Consider the following 14,675-nt stretch of genomic DNA (forward strand, 5'->3'; position numbering starts at 1 on the left):
TATCTACATTAACATCATGAAAATACACTGTACAAAAATAGATCATACAGTTGAAATTGTGTTAAGCAGTTTTTGAATCAGTAAACTGGAAAATATGTTAATATCATATGTTTTATATGAATAAAAATGATGTTACAAACACATGAACTTCAATACTTCAGAATTATAAAACAGAAATGATTGAACAGATATTAAATTAAACCCCCCCTTTTGTATTTGTCTACTTAAAGGGTAACTCCACTTACATGGGAAAAAATAGCAAATTAAAAAAAAATAATAATATAGCATATACAATTGTGCCACAAGTCACATTGTAATTGAGTGTTATTAAAAATTGCATTTTCTTTTCAATCAGCAGCTCTGTAATTTTCTGTAAAATGCAATATGGCTACTTGGAGCTGTTCTGTACACAGAAAGTGCACCAGAAGTTTGCACTAAGATACAAGCCAGATTTCAGGCTTCCTCTGCGAATAATGTCATTTTTGGTGAGATACTCCTAATAGAAGCATCTAGCCTCACCGGGGGAGCGGTGCAGGTGAGGAGGAGGCCAAGGGAACAGTGCAGATACTGGCTTACACCCTACCTGTATTCCTGGAGAGGATATGGCCACCAAAACGCACATCCTTGAGAGGGAGATCGTTGCAGGGAGAGGTATCCTTCGACAGAGGAATCATATGCATGGAGGATCCGGTTTTGTGATCCCAAAAGTGTTTTGACCCCTGCGGGTCAAAACAAGGAGGTGAGCGGCTAATTCAGCTATTTACGGATACCCTTCTGTGGTTACCCACATTCACCATCCACGGGCACAAGTGTTTTTTTGTTTTCTGGATTACATGGTGTTGTCAGCACCATTTTTTTGGACTTTTCACACATTTATTTGTTGTTTTGTGTCATGCGTTTTTTGCATGTTCATTGTCAGATGTAGTCACACGGATATTTTCACTATTGCATATTTTTTGTTAATTGAATATATATCTGATTTACATATCTGTTTATGGAAACACATGTAGAGTTTTGGGTTTATTAATTTTTTATGTATTGTTTATGCACTTCTGATATACACTTGCATGTTTATGCGTTTTCCTTGATTTGAGTCCTAATTGTTGGACACATCACTTATTAGTCCCCATTTGGACTAGTTTATTCTATATTTTAATTTATTTTATTTTTCATTTTATATTCACCATCACTTCAGATCCCACTCAGGATCTATTCATATTTGTACCATAGTTTTTAGTATTGGTTCACATATTTCTGCTATTACCATCATTGTGGTGGTTTATTATCCACTTTGTTCACTTCTGGATCCGTGGAGGACCGATCAGGGCACACTTATGTTCTTTGCACGTTGTGTCACTTTTACATATTGCTCTCACATTTATTTATATTATGTATATATTAGGTTATATTATGTGAATTACAGCTTTGGAGTAGCACTGCATCATTTCCTTCTTATCCTAATAGGAAATCACATCTAAAGGGATGAAGTCCCTGCAAGTATCCTTATTAGAGCCTTGCTGTTTGATAATTATGAAACCACTCCTATTAGATTTACTTTCCACATGGACACAGACAAGCGAACAGCTCTTTCTTCAGAATAACAAACTATAGGACTCCGCAACAAAGTTTGTTAAAATCCTTACAATGTACATTGATCAACCAGAGTGGAAAGCTTTTTTCTCAAAAAAGGTGGAGTTACTTTTTAACAAATTTACTAAGTTTTAGTTTACTGCTTGGTTTCAGTATTAATCATACATCCCTTTTTTTTGGGGGGGGGGAGGTAAGAAAAATGGCTCTCCCCAAGCAGGATAAACCTTTAGGTAAATAATAAAACTAGAATCTTTGCTAAGTGGAAGAGTGGGTTTGATAATTAAGTTGGCATTGCCTCCACCCAGAACAAGGCATTTGTCAGAGGGGTTCCCTTCCTGGTAAATTAACCAGTAATTAAACTAATTGGGGAGCAGAGGAACTACTGAAGCCAGTATATAACATTAACCATATGAATATAAATGAAGACCAGTTAAAAAATGACACAAACTTTTAATAACAAAATATTAATAATAGTAGATACATCCAATGTACCAACAAGTATTATCAGCAAAGGGACCAACAAGAGTCCTGGTGAAATTGTGTACACATACCTGTGTGTATATACAGTTATTACAAAAGATACCTCCAGATACATTTTGCAGGAACCCGTTAGGGAGATCACAACGTATCATCCATCTTTGTGTCGGAAATCTAAAGACAAGATCAGCAGTGATGGAAAATTCCTTCAACTATTCAACCAGCCTGGAATGCAGTTTCTCACTGCAGGAACTGTGGTGTGCCATTGGAACTCAGAGTTGCTTTTGCTTATCTACTCTGTGCTTTAGTCTCTCCCTAGTAGTTTCTAATCTGACATGCAGCTGGACCTCTAACTACTAGAAGTTCCCAGTGGATGCTTAACCTTGCTGTAACCTATGCTGGTTATAGAGCCCTAAGCTAAAACTAACTATAGATATGCAGACCAGAAAGGACAGGGTTAACTAAAATAACAGGATCTGCATATAAACTTTATTGTAGTAAATGGATTAACCTCCTAACATACTGCAAAGGTGACCACTACACACATACAGTAGCACAGAGCTAGTGCAAGTGGAATAAAAACAATAACACAGAAATACGACTTTCACAAAGATTTTAATATACACTCAAAAAGCTATGGGCAGCTTCAGTTAAACAGTTAGATAGGAATACTTGCATAATGTGTTTGTTTCTGATCTAGGTAATCTAGGTGCCAATACAACAGCAATAGCAACCCCTGGTGTGTATAAGGCTATGTGGCTCAGTTCTCTGTCTCTCTTTCCACTTCCTCCTTCTGGGGTTTTCAAAGTCCCTCCCAGAGAAAGGAAGTGCTAGTACTTAATTATACATAACACTGTGATATTAGCAGCCACCAGTAGAGAACAGCAGATCCCTATATTCAGTACGTATAACAATAAAATAAGGTTGAATGAACAAATAATTTACTCATCCAGACTGTTAGGAAATCCAAGCAATCACCTTATTTCTACAAGTCTAAATAAATATTACATTAGTATGTGACTATTATGCTGACTCATGTTCTGCCTTTACTGTTTCTACTAACATTAAAAATTATCTTGCTTTTGTTCTCTAAGTGTGTCTGCCCTGTGTGATCTCAGACTCTACATGCTTAGCTTACCAGAAACCAGTGATGTATCCTAGGCCTTTTAACTGTCAGCTGCATATTCCCAGTAGACACCTGAATGTAAGCAAAGGGGTGGGAATCGAGGCTGATATCATTGGCCAATTATGGCTATAACCATATTTGGTCTTTGGCCACTTCTATATTTGGTCAATAACATTGACCAAATATGACCATAACTACATTTATGTCAAGGTCCTACCTTTCCTCAGAGCTTGTGCTGCTCCATGTGCTGGCATCCATCTTAGGTTTCTGCAAAGCATTGTGGGTTCCTTTATGCTCTCAAGCCTCTGCGGCTCCTCCTCTAGGATTTGGTGGCTTAGCACATTTAAGCCTGCTGTCTGCAGCTGCTCTTTGCATTTGTGTCCTGTCTCTTGCACAGCAACAAGCTCCTGTTTAGCTACCCATTGCTTTCCTGGATACCGACTCAGCTTTGGCTAAGACTCCTCCTGGCTTCTGACCCCGGTTCTGGTGACCATTCTTCCTGGCTACTGATCCCGACTCTGATGACGATTCTTCTTGGCTCTTGATCCAGGCTCTGGTAACGATTCTTCCTAGCTCCTGATCCCAGCTCTGGCGACGATTCTTCCTGGCTCTTGATTCTGGCTTTGGCTACAATTTCCACTGTTGGACTTGCATAGACTCTTGTCTATGCCTACCTTTAATTGCACCTCCTTGTGTGTCTGGCTCCTCGCTCCCTGACAATTTAGCCAATGAACTAGCAAACACAAATGCTCCTGCGCTTGGTGATGGACTCGATGCAGGCTACAACCACATTAAGAATGTCCTGGAACATACACACCTTGCTGCCCTCTAATGGACTGGGGGAATCCAAATATACTGAATAAGGAAAGAACAAAGAGAGGGTGCACAGGCCTAGTGCATTACCACAAAAAATGTTTAATAAGAAATAAAATAGGTGTTGTACTCACAAACTAGAATAAAGTCAAGGCACATCATAAAAGACCAGCTGGGTCAACACCGCGCTGAGTAACAGTCCGCAATGTGGAGTGAAGAGATCATATAGACTGACGCGTTTCGAGGACTTGCCTCTTCCTCAGCGCCAAGTCCTCGAAATGCGTCCAGTATCCCTGCCCCTTTGTTTACAAATCAGCTGCCAGCCTAGGATCTATGATTCAGATAAAGCAGACATGTTGGCAGGTCTGTGTTTTTTTTTTAAAGGGAATCAGTCTTTATTGTAAAATTTTTTAATAAAGGGTAGTATGCAGGGGTGTCTGGTATCTGGGACCTCTTATTTTTAAATAGGACTTTCAGATTCCAATAGGCACCTGTCTGCAGACCCCCACAGCATGGGGAATGTGTGCTTTTCCAGGGGGTATGCTTGGCAGTTTACGCTCCCCATGTTGATGGTATGTGACTAGTCTGGAGGGGGGCCACATGATTGTCCCACTTCCTTTCCTGGCCATCCAAGCTGAATGCTCATATAAGGGTTTGGTATGGATTTTGGGGCGACCCATACCTTTTTAAATGTGATGGAAACTATAGTATAGTTTAAATGAACAGAGGAAGAGGGTGAAAAGGGAGGGCACAGTCAGCACTTTTGGCAAGTTCCTATGACAACTATAGTGACTGTGGTAATCCTTGCATTAATACAGAACCTTCAAAAACAGCAAGCATACAGCTTTTATGCCATGTTCTCAAGTCCTTTATAAATGGTGGATGCTTCAACAATAGCCCTGCTCTCTAAAACATAATTGTCTCACACTGATGATCCTTTGAGACTCCTACTGGGGGTAGGCAAGTTGCCTCCAATGTATGTAGGTAAAGAGGTACTTTAGTGAGCTCTGAAATAGGGTGTTCTTCTCTGTTCTGGGTCGCCCACAATACTGAAGAGCAGGATGTTTATGTAATAATATCTTTGTCACTCTCTGTACCAGGGGCGGACTGACAACTCATGGGGCCCCAGGCAATAGGGGATCATGGGGCCCCTGTGTCCTTGCTCAAACTCAAAAAAGCCTATGAAAAAGGTACCAGGGGCATCTGATGGGGCCCCCTACTGACCATGGGCCCTCGGGCAGTGCCCGAGTTTCCAAATGGTCAGTCCGCCCCTGCTGTGTACCATTACACAGTGAATGCAAAGCACCTTAGGAGCAGGCACGTGTTCCCCAAGTACTGCCTATAGCACCATATGTATTTACTTATGATTATTACAGATATTTCTACAGTGCCAGCAATTCACATAGCCCTTTGGGGAACTAGCAACATGGAGGCATAGAAAAAGGGAAATAAAATGTATCCTGTTTAATATATTGTGATAGATCCTCAGACATACAGTATATTTTCTGTTGTGTTTGTTCTAGCTTTATACTCACAGTTATTGGTATAGTAGTAGACTCAAATTGCAGTAATACCTTTCCAGATATGTCTCCCTTGAATTACAATTTTAGCCATATATCAACATTATTTTTTTAAGTTTTCATTTGAGCAGTGAAGACTAGAACCATTGCCGTATTTAGTAGATTTCACCTCACTTCTAGTTTAGTTGACGGGGGGGTCAAAAGTAGAAAGCTGCAGGAAATGCCCTTCAATCTGGTATAAAAAAGGTAATAACCCTTTGAGGACCATAAGATTACGGAATGCCAAAAGAATCCATTTTTTGTTTTTAAAGTTAGTACACTTCAGTTGCTGTAACTAAGCCATTTCATGAAATAATTGGCAAAAAGCTAGATCCATTTGTTGATAAGAACTAATATTTTGACTCAAACCAAAAAAAAAAAAGAAAGTATTTTAAGTTCTTAATCAGATGATACAGGCAATTAAAAACATGGGACAAATACGTCCCTTGGTCCTCAAAGGGATAATGGAGGACCCCATGCAAAGAAAAAATGTGTGGAGTTCCCTCTAAAAATATATACTAGATCCTTATCCTTAATGAGGGACTGGTATGGATGTCAAGGGGGACCCATGCAAAAAAACAAAACAAGAAAAGACATGGGGAACAACCAAAACATATACCTAAGCCCCATCTGATCAAGCAGTCTGATAGTCCACAAAAGGGAGGGATAAACATGGGTCCCTTCCTGGACAATATCAGGTCACATGCCCTCAACATGGGGAAGGTGCCTTTACAGAAGGACCCCCCAGGCAAAGCCCCTTGTTCCCACCTTTCCAGGGGGAACCCCGTGGCAAAGCACCTTGTACCCATGTTGATATGGAGAAGGGCCTCTTTGCCACAAATCTGGCCAAGTGGTTGAGTGTCTGAGGGAGAGGGTTTTTTAGAATCTGGAAGCCAACATTGAAAATCAAAGGGGCTGCAGAAACATCCCCTCCTGCTTGAATGAGTAAGAAAAACATGAACAAAAACACACCGAGTGAGATTTAGTACAACTGGTGCACACAGAATCTGGTGCATCTGTGCATAATAACCAATCAGCTTCTGTCATAATCATGCACACAGGGAGAGGTGCGGTTCTCCATTTTGCTCCAAACTTCTGCATTTTGGTATTTCTTTTAAACTCATATGCAATCACCTAAGGGGGGGGAGGTGTAGCAGCCGTGGACACTAGAGTCAGGCACAGCTCTCACTGTGTTAAGTCTTAATGTTATCCCCTCATTCCCCCTCCCTCTGGAATGCAATCAGTGTATGATGCTGAGCCCCTGCCTAACAGTCCTCTGCCCAAACAAGGCTTGGCTTGTCCATGATAGGAAGATACCAGTTGATTTTGGGTAGATAAAGAAGCTGTTATGCTTTGTGTGTAGACAGAGAAGTGAGGACCGTCTGCGTTTTAACATTTAGCAGACAGAGAGAAAGCAAAGTCTCCTGTGATGAACCAACGAAACTAGCAGTCGAGACCAGAAATCTCTTTTAAGCTCATCAGACTTGAAACTGCTTACCCCCAGACACCTTTGTGGGCAATTACTTATTTACCTAAACTTCTTTCTGTTATCTGTTTGCTGTGATGTTGTGCTCTGTATGTTTATATATATAAATATTGGTTACATCTTTTCTCTGTAAATATTTCTACTGCACCCTTTTGACCTTTTAGTAATAAATCTTACTTTCTGAAAGTGTTGAATTGTTTCTATAGCCCTTGAATGTAACTTACGAATCCCTGCCGCTGAAGAGCACAACTATGAGTGTTTAACCCTCTGTATAACCTGTCTGTGGAGATAGTGGGATACCGATGATTAACCAATCATCCTAGTGTATTGCTGGAGTTTCCTCTTTCTCTGTACAAAAAGGAGGTGGTGGTTGTGTGAAGGGTTAATTGCTTAATTAACCTGACACAGTAACAAACGCTCCCAGGCTGCAGGTGCGTCGATTGTGGTCCAATTAGCTGGAAAATTGTTGTGCAGGGTGCAGCTGGGCGTGGCATTGTTACACATGTGACATCATGGTATTAGATTGGCTAGTCCTTCGGTCATGAGTTTGGTGAGAAGGTCAGGGGTCTGACGCGTGATCGTCACAGCTTCTAAATTCAGCTTCTGCAAAAAGGCTTTGACAATGAAACCTAGAATCTGATTGGTTACTATCCACAGCTGCACCAGATTCTGTGTGCACCAGTTGTACTAAATCTCCCTATTAAAACCTATGTGACCCATCCACTCTCCACCTGTAACGTACATGATGGAGGAGCCTGAAGTGTGGGGGAAGGCATCTTTTACAGCCCCGGTTCAGGAGCCCCTGGTAAGGTGACAGGGAACACCAGAACACAGGGTGGCACGAGTGCCTGATAGTCTCTCGCTGGTTGATGCCGAGGAGTAATCGGAAGAGCAGAACCCCAGGACCGGATAGGTTGGTAGATGTGCTGGAACTGATGCTGACACAGGATGGCAGATGCAGCTGAAGAACAGATACAAGGCAGGGTCAGCAATTAGTGAGCAGATGAGGTACAAGCGTAAGGCAGGAATGTAGTCAGGAGTCAAGCCAGGGTCGGTAACAGCAGACAGTATATGACAGGAGGAGCAGGCAGAGACATAAATCAAAGACAGGCCACGGGTCGGTACAGGCGGCAATCAGAGCAGAATCAGGGGCACACTGGCTCAATCACAGAAAAGCAGGCAGTAACTGGTATCAGAAACACAGGAACACAACAAACCAAACAGCACTGGCAGGCTGCAATAGTGCAGTCAAAATAGTCCCTTTGACGCCAATGTGAATTCACATTCACTCATGTGTGCACGATCCCACTCGCGCACCTGTGCGCTCACAAGACAGCGCATTAGCAGTCCGGCTGCAGGCAGAGTTCCTAACATTCATGCACCTATACACATGGGGCTTCCTTTCCTGACATTGCCCCCTCCTTATTGGTGGCCTCTGTATACCCAATTGAGCCTGCTTCTCAGGATGCATAAGGAAAAATGCTTGGATCAGTTCTTTGGCACATATATTAGTCTCCTGTTCCCAAGAATTTTCTTCAGCTCCGTACCCTTTCCACTTCATCAGGAACTCCAGGAATTCCTTTACTGACACCATCACTACATACACAAATGACAGCTGAAATGTCAACAAAGGGGTGAGGATGGTTGATGATGTCATTGCTAAAATATGGAAGTGTCATATTTAGTCAATATCATTGATCAAATATGGCTATGGCCATTGAACAAACTTGGCCATGTCCATATTTGTTCAGTAATATTATGTATCCATCTGACCTGTCTGTTTACATTTCAGCTGTAAATGGTGTATGCCCAGTTAACAGCTTAATGGGTGTGGGGGGGGTGGATCATGGTTCTTAGGAAGCTGGTAGCCACTGGCTCCCTAATAACCAGGGGCCCTTTGGAGGCTGTCATATTTAGTAGCATTAGCAATACTGCTAATAAACATAATTTTCCAGAGCATCTAGAGGTGTAGAACTTGACAATCAGCTGAAAACTTAATTAGTTTCACCATTCAAACAGTCATAAATTGGACAGTCCGAACGTGAGGCTCAATCCCAGTTCTATCCCTTCCCACTCCATAAAAAAGATTGACTAAGGTTAAGATTTAAACTTGCTTACTCTGCCCAATAATCTTCATGGACGCCTTTATTGATATGATAGCTACCAGTCCTTTTGATGCTTTTCCTGCATGTAGATTTAAGGAAACACAACTACAAAACTACAGATTAAAAAATAATATATATATATATATATATATATATATATATATATATATACTATATAATATATATAGTATTATTTTTATTATGAGAAAGACTTTTGAGAATACAAACCAGTCAGCAAAAAGAAACCATCAGTGGTTGGTGTGTTTTATTTAAATGTAATGTTGCCCACAGCCAGTTCCCTCGCTATTATTATAACAAATGTTTACATTTTACATTAAGCAATACAGTCAGAATTATTTTGCATTAATTAATATTCATCAGGCTAGTTCTGGACTTCCTAACATATATTAAAGCTCTTGACAGACAAAGCTCAGAAAGTACCATCTGGTCTCTTGAGAAAAATTAAATTATCTAATCTTTGAAATAAAGGTAATTTTCTTCTGTCAAGATTATGAAACCTATCTGTAGCTATTGCATTATTGCAGAGCTCTCTACTCTGTTTGGTATGCTGCATAGTGCATTTGATTCATATCAAAGAAAGCAATCACTGTCTTTAGTATTTTGCATTCTTGAACTAGACCTCTTTGCCGATAGCCCTGTTAAAAGCTATTTTATACTATAATAAGTAGTGAAAAAGTGCTTCTAGGGCATTCTTTTTTTCTGTGCTTAACAATGGGATGTGCATTTGTGTGGGTGGCTGCGCTGCTTACCTGGGAATTATAAACTTTTCAGGTGTGAAAAAAATTGTTTTTCAGGAATAAAAAATCTTCTCAATGACCACATGTTGTATACAGTGCTCAGCATAAATGAGTACTCCCCTTTTAAAAAGTAAGATTTTGATCAATATCTCAATGAACACAAGAACAATTTCCAAAATTTTGACAAAACTGAGTTTTATAGAACATTTGTTTAGCTCATTACATGAAAGCAAGGTTAATATTATACCTTAGATTACAAAATCTGCAGTTTTACTCAAATTAGTTTTTCCAAAAAAATGAATACACCCCACAACAAAAACTACTACAGCTGTTTTTTTTTATATGATCTCCATAATTTGTAAGGACAGCACAAAGTCTTCTAGGCATGGAATGAACAAGTTGGTGACATACTACAGCATCTACAGGTGAAACTCGAAAAATTATAATATCGTGCAAAAGTTCATTTATTTCAGTAATGCAGCTTAAAAGGTGAAACTAATATATGAGATAGACTCATTACATGCAAAGCAAGATAGTTCAAGCCGTGATTTGCCATAATTGTGATGATTATGACTTACAGCTCATGAAAACCCCAAATCCACAATCTCAGAAAATTAGAATATTACATGCAATCAATAAAACAAGGAGTGTACATAGAACAATATTGGACCTCTGAAAAGTATAAGCATGCATATGTACTCAGTACTTGGTTTGGGCCCCTTTTGCAGCAATTACTGCCTCAATGCGGAGTGGCATGGAAGCTATCAGCCTGTGGCACTGCTGAGGTATTATGGAAGACCAGGATGCTTCAATAGCGGCCTTCAGCTCATCTGCATTGTTCGGTCTCATGTCTATCATCTTTCTCTTGGCAATGCCCCATAGATTCTCTATGGGGTTCAGGTCAGGCGAGTTTGCTGGCCAATCAAGCACAGTAATCCCACGGTCATTGAACCAGGTTTTGGTGCTTTTGGTAGTGTGGGCAGGTTCCAAGTCCTGCTGGAAAATGAAGTCAGCATCCCCATAAAGCTCATCTGCGGAAGGAAGCATGAAGTGCTCCAAAATCTCCTGGTAAACGGCTGTGTTGACCCTGGACTTAATGAAGCACAGTGGACCAACACCAGCAGATGACATGGCTTCCCAAATCAACACAGACTGTGGAAACTTTACACTGGACTTCAAGCATCTTGCAGTGTGTGCCTCTCCATTCTTCCTCCATACTCTGGGTCCTTGGTTTCCAAATGAGATGCAAAAGTTGCTCTCATCAGAAAAGAGGACTTTGGACCACTGAGCAACAGACCAGGTCTGTTTTTCTTTAGCCCAGGTAAGAAGCTTCTGACGTTGTTTGTTGTTCAGGAGCGGCTTGACAAGAGGAATACGACATTTGAAGCCTATGTCCAACATCCAACTTCTTTTGCAATTACCTTTTGAGGCTTTCCCTCCTTATGGAGGGTGTCAATGATGGTTTTCTGCACAATTATCAGGTCAGCAGTCATTCCCATGATTGTGATTCCTACTGAACCAGACTGAGAGACCATTTAAAGACTCAGGAACCCTTTGCAGGTGTTATGGCTTAATTAGCTAATTAGAGTGGGACACTTTGAGCCTAGAATATTGCACCTTTTCACAATATTCTAATTTTCTGAGATTGTGGATTTGGGGTTTTTATGAGCTGTAAGCCATAATCATCACAATTATGACAAATCACGGCTTGAACTATCTTGCTTTGCATGTAATGAGTCTATCTCATATATTAGTTTCACCTTTTAAGTTGAATTACTGAAATAATGCACAATATTCTAATTTTTCGAGTTTCACCTGTATCTTTTTCCATTCTTCAACAACAACCTCTTTAGAGGCTGGATGCTGGATAGAGAGTGATGCTCAACTTGTCTCTTCAGAATCCCCTATAGGTGTTTTGGTTTCAGGTGGGTGATTGGGTTCAGATCAAGAGACATACTTGGCCACTGAATCACTTTCACCCTGTTCTTCTTCAGAAATGGAACAGTAGCCTTAGATGTGTGTTTTGGATAATTGTCATGTTGGAAAAGTGTGCGACAACCAAGGGCACAGAGTGATGGTAGCATCTTCTCTTTTGATATAGAGCAGTAAATGTGAATTCTTGATACCATCAGTCAAATGCAGCTCCCTGATGCCAGCAGCATTCATGCAGCCTCACAGAAGGACACTGCTACCACCATGTTTCACTGTAGGCACCATGCATTTTTGTTTGTACTCCTCACCTTTGTGACACCATACAGTTTTGAAGCCATCAGTTCCAAAAACATTTATCTTGGTCTCATCACTCCAGAGTACAGAGTACCAGTAGTCTTCTTTTTTAGCATGGGCCCTGGCAAATTCTAGGTGGGCTTTTTTGTGCATGGGCTTTTACGAGAAGCTTCCTTCGTGGACAACATCCATCCATGCCATTCCTCTGCAGTGAATGCCATATTGTGTCCCAGGAAACAATCACCCCAGTTTGGCTTTCTACTTCTTTAGTTAACTGAATTGAACTTGCATGGTGATTTTCTTCAACTCTTCTTATCAAAAGACGTTTCTGTCGAGGTGTTAACTTCCGTGGATGGCCCTGACCTCTCTGTGACATGGTTGCAGTTCCATCTTTGTTACATTTTTGTATAACTTTTGCTACAGTATTCTGACATAAGTAAAGATTTGCTGATCTTGTAGCCTTCACCTTTCTTGTGTAAAAAAAATTACTTTCTTTCCCAGGTTTTGTGACATTTCTCTTCCATGTGGTTCTATTGCTGACAGAATGAAATGGGAAGGGCTGTTCTTGAGTAAAGCACTTTTATAATAAACTGTTTGTTGGACACCTGTTTAATGAATAATTAGACTCATCTGAAGTTGAACTCTTGTTAATTAGGATTTTGTTGTCTAAGCTTTGCTTCTAAGACTTTCATTGGGTGTATTCATTTTTGCAACATGGCCTTGAATGAATTAGCTAGGAAAAATACTTTTTTGTGTGTGCAAATTAACAAATATTGTTTGCAATCAATGGTCCACATTTGTAGGAGTATTTTGTAGTATAGGATCCCATAGAAAATGTTGATTTTGAAAGGAAAGTAAAGGTTTTTTGACAAATGTGTTGGGGTGTACTCATTTATGCTGAGCACTGTTTGTATCAGACAAATATGGGGAATTAAAATGAACTGGTGTACATGTGTTTGATGCCAAAAATCCTAAGACTGGGAACATTTTTTGTACTGATATTTTATGATAACAAAAACAACCATATCAATATTCAAAAGTTGGATAACAGTTGGCAAGGAATGCAGCCAAACATGTCTAGTTTTGATGCAAAATTTCAACCATGGCTTCATATCTGCTAATTGTTTGTAACATCTAGCATAAATATAAATGTCCCTAATTCCTAGTACACACAATGAGAAAGTCAGATGAAAAATACTGCTTTCAAAATAATCGTCCAATAATCTGATCATTAGTACACAGCTCTCGAGAGCTGATCACAACAGTTCATGCAAAATTATCCGAAGGGATAAGCATGAAATGTTTTCTTGTACACTAACAGAACAAACAATTTTCATTCAATCAGTACAGTATTCGTACATAAAAAAATTGAATGACCAAGACTGCCCATGCCCAAAAATTAAAGAATATAATACAATACATTACATCATTGTGGGAAGTTGTATTCTGTCTTTTGAGAATTTTTGTAACCCTAGTAACCTCTTAATTTTCGATATGAAACTTGCATGCAAAAAAAAAAATTAACAATCATTTGTTCTATATTCTCATAGTGTGTACCAGGCTTAACACATGCTAGAAAATATATTATGAAAAAAATTATGTTGATGCAATTGGCAGGAGAGCATACAAGAATTTTTTTTACAAAAAATGCTATTAGTTCATTAAAAAGCCATGTTTAATGACCCAAATGTCACTGAAATGCATTAAAGTAAAAGTGCATAAAAACTTCTTACGGTGGTGGAAGACACAGGAATAAGACGTTTTTATGCTCGTGTGCTTTGACACATTACAAAGAGATATTTCAGAGACTTCCAGTTTCGGACAGTGTGTGTTTCATAGTATAGGCTGCACGCTGCTGTGCAGATGCTGACAACTCTTCACTGACCAATGGGACATACAGTATACACAGGATCCTCAGCAGCACCCCCTAGAAAAGAATATGCTCATTAAGTGAATGCACCACTGGAGATATCAAGTATATAGTCCTCAATCATTCATGTAAGCAATTTATGCCTTTTGAATATTTTAATGATTCATTAATTTTTTAACACTACTAAGGGTTGTATTCAATTATAGCACCAATGTACTTTTATTTGTGACCCTTATGGGCAGACATTGTATGTAATTCAATGCTACCTTTTTCTATGATCACGCTTCATGTCAATGTCGTAACCAGTTGTGTAGAATTTGGGCCATTATCCACCCCCAGTGGGAGGAGCCTGCACAACATCATGTGATTCGAACATTTAGCTTTATAAAGACTGTTTGTGTAGCAGGCAGGATTGGCTCTGAGAAAGAGGGGACTGTTGCTCAAAAAGCAACAGCCATTTGAAGGTCTTCTCGAGCTTTGGGAGTTGACCTGGTGACCTGGTAGCTTTGAGATTATGATGCTTTTGACACATAATTGTTTGTGAGTATATATTTTGGTGTTTTCATAAAAAGTATGTTCTCAGGTAATGCACTAGGCTTGTGCGCCCTTTCTTCCATTGTTTTTGCAGTTTACATTTGGGTTCCCCCCGACCCTTAGAGAGATCC

This window comes from Staurois parvus, unplaced genomic scaffold, assembly GCF_062004578.1.
Source record: "Staurois parvus isolate SC_StPar_1 unplaced genomic scaffold, SC_StPar_1.0 ptg000145l, whole genome shotgun sequence".
Lineage (NCBI taxonomy): Eukaryota > Metazoa > Chordata > Amphibia > Anura > Ranidae > Staurois > Staurois parvus.